Here is an 11222-nt window from a genome sequence, read left to right on the forward strand (position 1 = left end):
AATTGTCCCATACAGAACAACAAAATTGAAAAATCTACATAAGACGTTCAAAACCAACAAGTCTGCTATCCCAGCTATCCCCCTAAAAACTCTGATACTCCATTTTTGAATACAATATACTCCTATGCAGACTCCTTACAATGCGTTTAAAACCAAAATTGCATTTGGGTAGAAACTGTTTTTCAGTCCTAGTCTTTATAACCCTGTACCTTCTTCCAAACTCCTGCGATGCAGGAATTGCAGGTAAAGAATCTTAGGCAGATGATCATCTGGTGTCTGCTTAAAACCTCCAATGGTCCAGAGGTAGTGTCAAGCTAAGCAGTTGGCTCCTTACCTCTCTCGCCCTGACCTAGCCACTGTGATCCACGTGACGGTCACCTCCAGACTTGATTATTGTAACTCGCTCTACGTGGGGCTGCCCTTGAGACTGACCCAGAAACTCCAGCGGGTGCAGAATGCCGCAGCGAGACTCCTTACGGGGTCCTTACCGCGGGACCACATTCACCCGGTGCTATACCAGCTGCACTGGCTCCCGGTGGAGTACAGGGTCAGGTTTAAGGTGCTGGTTTAAACCTTTAAAGCCCTATACGGCCTAGGACCCTCGTACCTACGGGACCGCCTCTCCTGGTATGTCCCACGGAGGACCTTACGGTCTTCAAACAAAAACATCTTGGAGGTCCTGGACCACAAGGAGGTTAGGCTGGCCTCAACCAGAGCCAGGGCTTTTTCAGCTGTGGCCCCGATCTGGTGGAACGCTCTGTCACAAGAGACTAGCACCCTGCGGGACTTGACATCTTTCTGCAGGGCCTGCAAGATGGAGCTGTTCCACCAGGCCTTTGGCCAAGGCACAGTCTGACCCCCTCTTTCAGAAATCCTCATAGAACTCTAGCCCAATGGTGGCCATTAATTTGATTTGAACTGATTTTATAAGGAATTGATTTTAGAATGCTGTATTATTTTTCTGTTGTTAGCCGCTCTGAGCCCGGCTTCGGCTGGGGAGGGCGGGATATAAATAAATTGTTGTTGTTGTTGTTGTTGTTGTTGTTATCAAGGTGGAAGGTTCTCAGGCTATGAAGGATTTGCTCACAAATTTATTTACAGCTGCACAAATTATTATAGCCAGGAAGTGGAAGGGACAAGCAGAATATAAAATGGAAAAATGGTATAAAGAGGTCTTGGGATATAGCTATTCATGATAAATTAATAAATGTGCCATTAAGGTAAGGTGGGGGATATGCAGGAGAAATGATTTTTGAGGAAGGGATATGGAAGGTGTTTGTAGAATTTGTAAAACGGAAAGGGGTCAAACCATCGCAAGAGGTGATGAAATTTTGAGAGTTTGGATAGTTATAATGGTGGTGGGGTGCACATTTTCATTCTTATTTATTTATGGTTATTACTTTGTCAAAATAAAATTAATAATAATAATAAACCTCCAGTGAAGGAGAGTGCCCCACCTTCCAAGGGAATCTGTTCCACTGCAGAGCAGCTCTTATTGCCAGACTCTTCTTTCCAATTAGGATTAGGTGAGTCATGATTAACAGAGCGTTGAGGATGCACCCTATTGGGTGAGGCTGAGGTCCGTCTTGCCCAGCATTCCGTTCTCCTGCAGAAGCAGCCAATCGAATGCCTCCTAGAAGCCCACCAGACAACAGCCCTCCCCTTTTTTCTTTGACAACCTGGAATTCAGAGGTAGACTTCCTCTGAACGTGGAGGAACCACTATACCTGTTACGAGAGCTAAACCGACATGAAAGGGCCTGTCCACTGCGACTCATTCCCCTTCAAAGCCATCTTAAGGCTAATATGAATCCATTTCCTTGGGCAATGGAACCTCAGTTACTTCGGCTCTTCTGCAGTACAACTGCATCTCATATGGAGGTTTGGTTCCAAGGGTTCTGCGTACACGCAAAAAAATAAACTCATACCACCCGCAGGTGAGTTTCCCTAGCCTTCCGGAGCTGGTATGGACAGATCGGTCAGTTTCACATTCTCATTTTGCAAATGGTAAGTTTGATTCTTTGCATTTCCACTTCAGTTTGCGATTTTCTTAAAAGAAAGGAAAAAGCGAATCCCCGTGAAAATCAGCGTGCATTACTACCTGTCTTCCTTCAGTGAGTCCCAGGCAAAGGTACAACAATTTAAAATTCAGAATTAAAAACAGTGGAAAGGGATTCCTGTCACAGGAATAGGGGGGATTCTGAAAACACACATAGGGTTGCCATATTCCAAAAAGTAAAACCCCCATAGTTGTTGAATCACCAAAAAAACATGATTTTTCGATTGACTTCTCTAAGTTCCAGGACAGGCACAGGCAAACTTGGCCCTCCAGATGTTTTGGGACTACAGTTCCCATCACCCCTGACCACTGGTCCTGTTAGCTAGGAATGATGGGAGTTGTAGTCCCAGAACATCTGGAGGGCCGAGTTTGCCTATGGCTGATCCAGGACAAAGCGTCACCTTTCGGACCCCCCCCCCCCCGGATGTCAATTTGCCCTTTGAAATCCAGGTAAACACATCTCAGGTGTGATTCCTGCATTGCAGGGGGGTTGGACTAGATTAAAGAGGTGTGTTTTCAGTGTTCACTGAAAACTTTCTCACAAAGGTACATATCTTTGTACACAGTTTTGCCTAATTTCTGCAACCAATTTCCCCTAACAGAATGCGTTTCTGTATTTTACTTTAACAGCTGTATGCATTTCTGTGCAAAGTACCCCGCCCCCCCCATAAAATGTACACTCTTGGGACATGTGCTTTGGTTGGAGTAACGCATTGCAAAATCCGGACGAGTCGCTGCGCTTTGTTTTGGGAAGTGTGTCTGAGCTTGAACCGAACTGGTTTCCTCTTGCATCCCTACTCACAAGTATATCCTTTGCAGGCTGCAACCCGTGAAGGCCTGGGCGCAAGCAATTATGGATTAAGTCCTTAATTAAAGACTCTCGTCCTCCGCGTAGGAACCGCCACCACCCTGTCTCCCGAAGAAATTCCGAGCAAATATTCCTGCCCCATCTATAGATCATAGACTCAGAGCAGTGACATAATAAATAATCCACCGTAAGTTTTTAAAGGTAAACCCTGCCATGCTATTAATAACCATCCTGGCCCCATATATCAAAGTGAAGCCTTCCCATTAGAGCTGATCCCTGGTCTCTGCTCGCCTTCTGCTGCCTCCCTTCGTTGCGTCTGCTCCCATGAATTGTACCGCTCCATATTGCTCATCTCAGGGAACTGCCGTCGCCTTGGGACTTGATGCCAACTGCCCAAGCTGCATCTCAGCTATTCCCTGGAATGGTCCTGCAAAGCTGAGACCACATAACACTGGTCCTGAAAGACCTACATTGGCTCCCAGTACGTTTCCGAGCACAATTCAAAGTGCTGGTGCTGACCTTGAAAGCCCTAAATGGCCTCGGTCCAGTATACTCGAAGAAGAGTCTCCACCCCCCATCGTTCTGCCAGAACACTGTGGTCCAGCTCTGAGGGCCTTCTGGCGGTTCCCTCCCTGCAAGTTACAGGGAACCAGGCAGAGGGCGTTCTTGGTGGTGGCACCCTCCCTGTGGAACACCCTCCCATTAGATGTCAAGGAAATAAACAACTATCTGACTTTTAGAAGGCATCTGAAGGCAGAACTGTTTAGGGAAGTTTTTAATGACTGATGTTTTAATTACAGATAGGTAGCCGTGTTGGTGAGCTGTAGTCAAAACAAAACAAAACAAAACAAAACAATTCCTTCCAGTAGCACCTTAGAGACCAACTAAATTTGTTATTGATATGAGCTTTCATGTATCTGAAGAAGTGTGCATGCACACGAAAGCTCATACCAATTACAAACTTAGTTGGTGTCTAAGGTGCTACTTGTATGGAAGTATATGGAAGGTGTATGGAAGATGTATGGAAGTGAGAGCTGGACCATAAAGAAGGCTGATCGCCGAAGAATTGATGCTTTTTAATTATGGTGCTGGAGGAGACTCTTGAGAGTCCCATGGACTGCAAGAAGATCAAACCTATCCATTCTTAAGGAAATCAGCCCTGAGTGCTCACTGGAAGGACAGATCCTGAAGCTGAGGCTCCAGTACTTTGGCCTCCTCATGAGAAGACTCCCTGGAAAAGACCCTGATGTTGGGAAAGATGGCGGGCACAAGGAGAAGGGGACGACAGAGGACGAGATGGTTGGATAGTGTTCTCGAAGCTACCAACATGAGTTTGACCAAACTGCAGGAGGCAGTGGAAGACAGGAGTGCCTGGCGTGCTCTGGTCCATGGGGTCACCAAGAGTCGGACATGACTAAATGACTAAACAACAACAAGGTGCTACTGGAAGGAATTTTTATTTATTTTGATGTTTTAATGTACAGTGGTACCTCGGGTTACATATGCTTCAGGTTACAGACGCTTCAGGTTACAGACCCCGCTAACCCAGAAATAGTACCTCGGGTTAAGAACTTTGCTTCAGGATGAGAACAGAAATCGTGCTTCGGCGGCGTGGCGGCAGCGGGAGGCCCCATTAGCTAAAGTGGTGCTTCAGGTTAAGAACAGTTTCAGGTTAAGAACAGACCTCTGGAACTAATTAAGTACTTAACCCGAGGTACCACTGTATTTCTAATCTTTTGCTGGAAGCCGTGCAGAGTGGCTGGGGAAACCCAGCCAGATGGGCGGGGTAGAAATAATAATAATAATAATAATAATAATAATAATAATAATAATAATAATAATCATAATAAATATCATCTTCATCATTTTGATTTTGTAGGCTGGTGTAGGCTGTAGCTTCACCCAAACAGGGAGAGAAGAGACTGCCAACCAAAATTTATCTGAACCTTTCCAGATGAAGCAAAGGTAAGAGACAAAGTGCTTTCTATTTCACCTGGGGAAAAGGAGTGCTTTTTTTCTGAAGCTGAATGTGATGAACCCAGAAGGAAGCCACTGTCATCTCTGGGGAACCACAGCTAAAGTTCCAGTTCAGCAGTTGCTCTCAGTCATAGGCAGGAATCCCCTCTTGGGACTCAATTAGCAAGGCCTCAAATTAGGAGCGCAGAGACTTTTCTCTCCCTGGAACTGGTCCCGCTCATTTGAGAATGTTGTTTTCCATGAAGTATGCCGTTGACTTTAAGGGTGCATTGACCATATTGGCCATACAGTGGTACCTTGGTTCTCAAATCAGCCTTCTTTATGGTCCAGCTCTCACTTCCATACATCACTACTGGGAAAACCATAGCTTTAACTATACGGACCTTTGTCGGCAAGGTGATGTCTCTGCGTTTATGGATCTATAAAATTAACAGCTTCACCCTTTGGGTCATATTCAGCAGGGCTGGCCCTACCATTAGGCAGAGCGAGGCAGGGGACTCAAGAGTGGCAGCCCCCATTTCTCCTGAGGCTACTCCTTCCCCTGTCAGCTTTGAGCAAAGATTCATTTGTCGTTGGGGGAGGCAAATCAGCCCGTTTCGGTTCTTCATTTTTCCACCCTTAAGTTCATTTCTCCACTTTTCCACATCAGTTTGGGTGCTGTTCCACCCCCCCCCCAAAAAAAAACCCTACTCATGAAAATTCAACAGCATGAATTCTGGCAGTTCCCTCACTGCGAGAAGCCAAGTTACAGGGAACCAGGCAGAGGGCCTTCTTGGTGGTGGCGCCCTCCCTGTGGAACACCCTCCCACCAGATGTCAAAGATAACAACAACTACCAGACTTTTCGAAGACATCTGAAAGCAGCCCTGTTTAGGGAAGCTTTTAATGTTTGATGCATTACTGTATTTTAATATTTTTTTGGAAGCCGCCCAGAGTGGCTGGAGAAACCCAGCCAGATGGGCGGGGTATAAATAATAAATAATAAATAATAAATAATAAATAATAAATAATAAATAATAAATAATAAATAATAAATAATAAATAATAAATAATAAATAATAAATAATAAATAATAAATAATAAATAATAAATTATTATTATTATTATTATTATTATAGCATCACATTGCAAATTTCTTCTGATATACATTGATTGGTTGCATTTACATCCCATCAAGGAGCTCTCAGTGGTATGCAATGGTTCTCCCCCACCACACTTTATCTTCACAACAACCCTGTGAGGTAAGTTAGGCTGAGAGGCAGGGTCTGCCCAAATGGCCAAGTGGGGATTTGAATCTTGCCTCTAACCACTACACAACACTGCCTCAGCACTGCCTGATAGACACATTTTTGCAAAGCTATCTCCTCTAATATTAAGCATTTTTGTATTATTATTTTTAACCAAATGCATGCAGCTTTCTGCATGTTACGTGGCTGGAGAACTGTGCTTTCGAAATACAGAGGACTACAAAATTCAAAGGTAGGAACGTTCATGGTTACACATGAGCTGGACTGAATTTCTGCCCCAGCCCTCCTTCTGTTTTTGGAATAACACCCTTGGTCCTGAGAAAGGGGCTCTACCCATTCATCTTAATAGCCTGGGCTGCAGACCTTCTGGGTACCTGCCTGAATCCACACTCTTTTCCTCCAGGTGGTTAATGTCATCCGAAGGTGAGGCTGATCAGATTAGATCCACAAACCGCTTCTGCAGTTGGTCGGCTGCCACAGGAGGCTGACAATGTAATTAATTCCGCCAGTGATAAGAACACAGCCGTGGAAGTTCGTTAAGAGGAGGTGTGGATTAACCTCCCCCTTTCACTCTGCTCTTTGCACCTATGGGATGGAAGATGATGCAATGACTTTAAGCTGGCTTTGCAAACACGAGACTGCAGAATTGACGGGGACGGCTGTGGCCGTGGTGATTTTCTCTTCCAAGCAGCTATTTAGGAGCTTGTTTAACAACAGGCTTCTCAGCTGCGCATCGCGCTACGGTCTTGCCCTTTGCATGGACACAGGGCCGGATTTAGGTTTGATGAGGCCCTAAGCTCCTGAAGGTAATGGGGCCCTTTATATCTCCAGCTGTCCTTTGTCAACAGCAAATTGTCACTGTTCTTTGTTTTGAATATATGCTATATGGTCATTTGTGGACCTCACAGGTCTCTAAAGCCATTTGCACATGCAACCAGTCCATGCAGAATGTAAAGATAAAGGTAAAGGGACCCCTGACCATTAGGTCCAGTCGTGGACGACTCTGGGGTTGCAGCGCTCATCTCACTTTACTGGCTGAGGGAGCCGGCGTACAGCTTCCAGGTCATGTGGCCAGCATGACTAAGCCGCTTCTGGCAAACCAGAGCAGTGCATGGAAACGCCGTTTACCTTCCCGCCAGAGCGGTACCTATTTATCTACTTGCACTTTGACGTGCTTTCGAACTGCTAGATTGGCAGGAGCAGGGACCGAGCAACGGGAGCTCACCCCGTTGCGGGGATTCGAACTGCCGACCTTCTGATCGGCAAGTCCAAGGCTCTGTGGTTTAACCCACAGTGCCACCCGCGTCCCTATGCAGAATGTAGGCACCCTATATATAGAAATGAGCAAACCAGTGATATTTTAGGGAGCAGGCTAGCAGGCGGGGCCCATTCCTTACATCATAGGAGCCTACACAACGCAGAACACTGTTGCTGTATGTAGGTTTTATTTTATTTTATTTTATCTTATATATTGGAAATGTGCATCCAGTTTTTTCCCCTTTAATTTTTTTGGGGGCCCCCAAGAGAGTGGGGCCCTAAGCTAGAGCTTATACGTAAATCCGGTACTGCATGGACACACCCTCTGCGCTGGGGCAGACCTGTGAAATAAATGCTGACCTCGGCTCAGCGACGCCTGAATGCAGTTTCTCATTTCCAGGACTCCCAGACTCCTGAAAGCAACAGCACCTACCTTCCTACTTCAGACTTTTGGGGTTGTAGGGTCTGCAATGTCCTTGTGTGGCAGTGGGAGGGGGTGGGTAGGAAATGTGACCTCCCACATTCCAGATTCTAGCCCCTTTCTTCTTCCATGTGGATGTGAATGCACTCCCTCAACTCGAGAGAGAACAAAGGTCTGGGCTTCCACAGTCAGCCTGGATAGCTCAGCTAGTTAGAGTGTGGTGCTGGTAATGCCAAGGTTGCGGGTTCGATCCCCGTATGGGACAACTGCATTTGCCTGTCTTTGCAGGGGGTTGGACTAGATGATCCTCAGGGTCCCTTCCAATCAGCATCCCCTAGATCTGGGGTTGCCCATATTGTGCCCTCAGATGCCCCCTTGGCACCCAGCAAGACCTCCTGATTCCCCACTTTTAATGAAAGTTTTGGCGACTCCCTCATCATTTTTTGAAAGTGTTTTGTTTGGGGGTGTGTAGGTGTTTTGCCAGTTTTTTTGGGGGGGCCCACATAATTCTAAGAAAGAAAGTCCTTTTTTGTGCAGTTAAACAATGGAATCCACTCTCACGGGAGGCAGCGATGGCCACCAAAGTACAAGGTTTTAAAAGATTTGGATGAATTCAAGGAAGAGGCAGAGGCGTAGGAAGGTCAGGTGGCACCTGGTGTGGAAAATTTCTCCCCCCCCCCCATTGATTTATTTATTTTTTGGCCTGCAAAAATGGTTTTACGTTATTTCATATTTTCTTACAAAGGAATCATCATCATCTTTTACTTATATCCTGCCCTCTCTGGCCGAAGTCGGGCTCAGGGCAGCTAACATCAGATACATAACATTGGTATAAAATCAAACAATAATTAAATTACCTCCTAAAAACATGTCAAAATCAAATTAGATTCCAATTAGGTGGCTTTCCGCAGGGTTAGGGTCGGGAACAGTAAGTGCTCCGCTGAATTGAAATTTTGGCCTTCACGACATAGGAAAAAGGCCAGGTAAACAGCTGTTTTCTTGGAGGATGGTCAAGGTGTTAACTGATATGCATGAAATTTCATATACAGCTATATAATCCCTAGTGTAGTAAGAGAAGACCTTTGGAGCAGGCTTTTTTTTTTAAAAAAAAGTTTTTTATGAACCGCCCTAGTAGGGCGGTAATTATTCCTTGATAATTTGTCACCCCCCCTCCATGATGGCACCTGGGGGAGGGACCACCGCCTTCCTACGCCCCCCCCCTTCCTACACCCCCAGGGTCCCTTCCAACTCTATGATAAGATCAGCATACCCTAGATCTGGGGTTGCTCATATTGTGCCCTCAGATACCCCCTTGGCACCCAGCAAGACCACCTGACTCCCCACCTTTAATGAAAGCTTTGGTGACCCCCTCTTCATTTTTTTGACTGTGTTTTGTTTTTGGGGGGGGTGTAGGTGTTTTGCCAGTTTTTTTTTGGGGGGGGGTCCCACATGATTCTGAGAAAGAAAGAGCTTTTTTGTGCAATCCACTCTCATGGGAGGCAGCGGTGGCCTTGTGATAGGAATTTTGAGGTCTTAGATATATGGTAATGTTCATAACCGCACGTACATAGATCAGCACAGGAAGATCGACCTGAAGCCGTTTTTGATTCCCAGACTGACTAAATGTCTTCTCTGCAAGGTCAAAGTGGGAAACCTCCCCATTGTCTCTTTCCTCACAAATCCTGTCTTAAGGGCACATTTAAGATATGAATAGGGTGTGAGCCTGTGACCTGGCTCAGGAACCAAGTATTTATCATTACAAAAGACTGGCCAGGCTCCCCAGGCAATCCAATCAAGTGACCATTAAACAGGTAACCTGGCAGACAGGAGGTAAACAAAGCACTTAAATTTCTGCTGTAGACCGCCTCTTCTGTCGTGTAGGTATGATGTTTCTGGGGGTGGTCTTGGACTCCAGAGAAGGCAATTTAAAAATTTCTATATAAGGGCAGGCACACCTTTGTTCTGGATCCTCCTCCTTTCCTGCGTGTGAGGGGAGCACCCTGTTGCAACAGTTCAATAAAGATCAGGCTTACTGGCTGCTTTGTTCTCAATATTCTCTGCTTGGCCTCTGTTATTTTCTCCTACCAATAGGGAACCTACGTAAGGACTCTATATGGGCTCTTGGGTACCCCATAAGGGGAAAAGGGCAGATTTTGTTTACAACAGTCACAGCCTCCAAAGTAGAAGGCTTTAAAAGAGGACTGGATGAATTCATGGAGGAAGAGAGAGCTACCAGTGGCTCTGCCTCCACTGTTGGCTTCTGAATACCAGTTGCTGGAAACCGCAGGAGGTGAGAGTTGGTCTTGCGTTCGAATCCTGCTTGCGGGTTGCCCACAGGTTGGCGACTGTGGGACTAGGATAGTGGCCTGGATGGACCTGATTCAGCAGACTCTATCACCAGCTTTTCTTCTGTGTAAAGGTTATTTTTGTGTGCCTCTGGCAGCTTCTCAAATGTCCATATGTGCCCCTCAGCCCCAAATAGGTTGGAGATGAAATCCCCATCCTAATTATATCCTAATAATATACATATTTTAAAAAACCAGAAGCATTTTTACTTGGTATTATAGGTCAGGACATTAACAGGCAAGATGTTAAATTGTTTTTATATGCAACAACTGCGGCAAGAGTATTGTTAGCCCAGAAATGGAAACAAGAAGAAATTCCGATGAAAGAAGAATGGCAGACGAAATTAATGGACTATGCAGAATTGGACAAAATGACAGGAAGGATTCGAAACCTGCGGGACCAGAATTTTACAGAAGATTGGAAGAAGTATATGAATTATTTGAAGAGCAACTGTAATCAACAAATTACGCTAGTAGGACTACAAGAAGTTTTGTAAGGAGAAATATACGAAGTGTTACAAAGTAGAAAAAGATAGAGATATTGGTTATGAGTTTGAAATGTAACAGGGAAAATAAGAAATGCATATTGAGAGATTAGATTGGAAAATTTTCAGACAGGATTGATGGAAGTCAGAAATTTGAATAAGATGTAAAAGTATGTTTAATTATTGTTGAAAATGATATGTTAAAAAAAACTAATAAAAAATTACATACAGTGGTACCTTGGGTTACATACGCTTCAGGTTACACACTCTGCTAACCCAGAAATAGTGCTTCAAGTTGAGAACTTTGCTTCAGGATGAGAACAGAAATTGTGCTCTGGCGGCGCAGCTGCAGCAAGAGGCCCCATTAGCTAAAGTGGAGCTTCAGGTTAAGAACAGTTTCAGGTTAAGAACGGACCTCCGGAACGAATCAAGTACTTAACCCGAGGTACCACTGTATATATATAAAAAAGAAAGAAACCCCCACCCTAAATGTCCAAGGGAAAATGGAAGAATCCCAATAGTGTCTTTGCATCCAATGTGCAAACCAATTTTCTGTGTGTGTGTGTGTGTGTGTGTGTGTGTGTGTGTGTGTGTGTACAGAATCAGGTCCATCTGCAGCTTCCAA

The sequence above is a fragment of the Podarcis muralis genome, chromosome 3 (genome assembly GCF_964188315.1).
Source record: "Podarcis muralis chromosome 3, rPodMur119.hap1.1, whole genome shotgun sequence".
Lineage (NCBI taxonomy): Eukaryota > Metazoa > Chordata > Lepidosauria > Squamata > Lacertidae > Podarcis > Podarcis muralis.